General features: G+C 19.4%; 1 protein-coding gene across 1 annotated transcript in view; it reads right to left on the bottom strand.

Moving 5' to 3' along the window:
- LOC107706110 (UPF0668 protein C10orf76 homolog) overlaps positions 1-890 on the bottom strand; it is a 19750-nt gene that overhangs the window by 8047 nt on the left and 10813 nt on the right. The window lies entirely within an intron of this gene.

Genomic DNA, 890 nt, shown 5'->3' with positions numbered 1-890 from the left:
AAAAACAAAAAAAAAAAAAAAAAAAAAAAAAAAAAAAAAAACAAAAAAAAAGAAAAAAAAAAGAAAAAAACAAAAAAAAAAGCAAAGAGAATTGGGGGGGGGGAGAAATCAAAAACAAAAGTGAATAAAAAATTTTTTAAAAACAGAACAACAAAAAATTGAAAAATGCAAAGAAAAAAATACAATAACAAATACATAAAAACAAGAATAAAAAAAAAAACAAGCAAAGAAAAAAATGAACAAAAGAACAAAAAACTAAAACAAAAGCAAAGCAAAAACAAGAAAATAAAAAAAACAAAAAAGACGGGGGGAAAATGAAATCAAAAACAAAAGTGAATAAAAATAATTAAATAAAAAAAACAGAAGAACAAAAAAATAAAGATATCAAAGAAAAATAAAATGAATAAAAATAAATAAAAACAAGAACAAAAAACACAAGCAAAATAAAAAATCGAAAACAAAAAAAACTAAAACAAAATCAAAGGAAAACATAAGAAAAAATCAAAAACAAAAGCAAAGAGAATTGGGGGGGGGGAGAAATCAAAAACAAAAGTGAATAAAAAATTTTTTAAAAACAGAACAACAAAAAATTGAAAAATGCAAAGAAAAAAATACAATAACAAATACATAAAAACAAGAATAAAAAAAAAAAACACAAGCAAAGAAAAAAATGAACAAAAGAACAAAAAACTAAAACAAAAGCAAAGCAAAAACAAGAAAATAAAAAAAACAAAAAAGACGGGGGGAAAATGAAATCAAAAACAAAAGTGAATAAAAATAATTAAATAAAAAAAACAGAAGAACAAAAAAATAAAGATATCAAAGAAAAATAAAATGAATAAAAATAAATAAAAACAAGAACAAAAAAAACTCAATGCAATAAACAAAAA

This window comes from Sinocyclocheilus rhinocerous, unplaced genomic scaffold (genome assembly GCF_001515625.1).
Source record: "Sinocyclocheilus rhinocerous isolate Xijiao unplaced genomic scaffold, SAMN03320098_v1.1 scaffold3004, whole genome shotgun sequence".
Taxonomy (NCBI): domain Eukaryota; kingdom Metazoa; phylum Chordata; class Actinopteri; order Cypriniformes; family Cyprinidae; genus Sinocyclocheilus; species Sinocyclocheilus rhinocerous.
The sequence above is the reverse complement of the archived record's forward strand: the minus strand, read 5'-3'. Positions and strand labels throughout refer to the sequence as shown.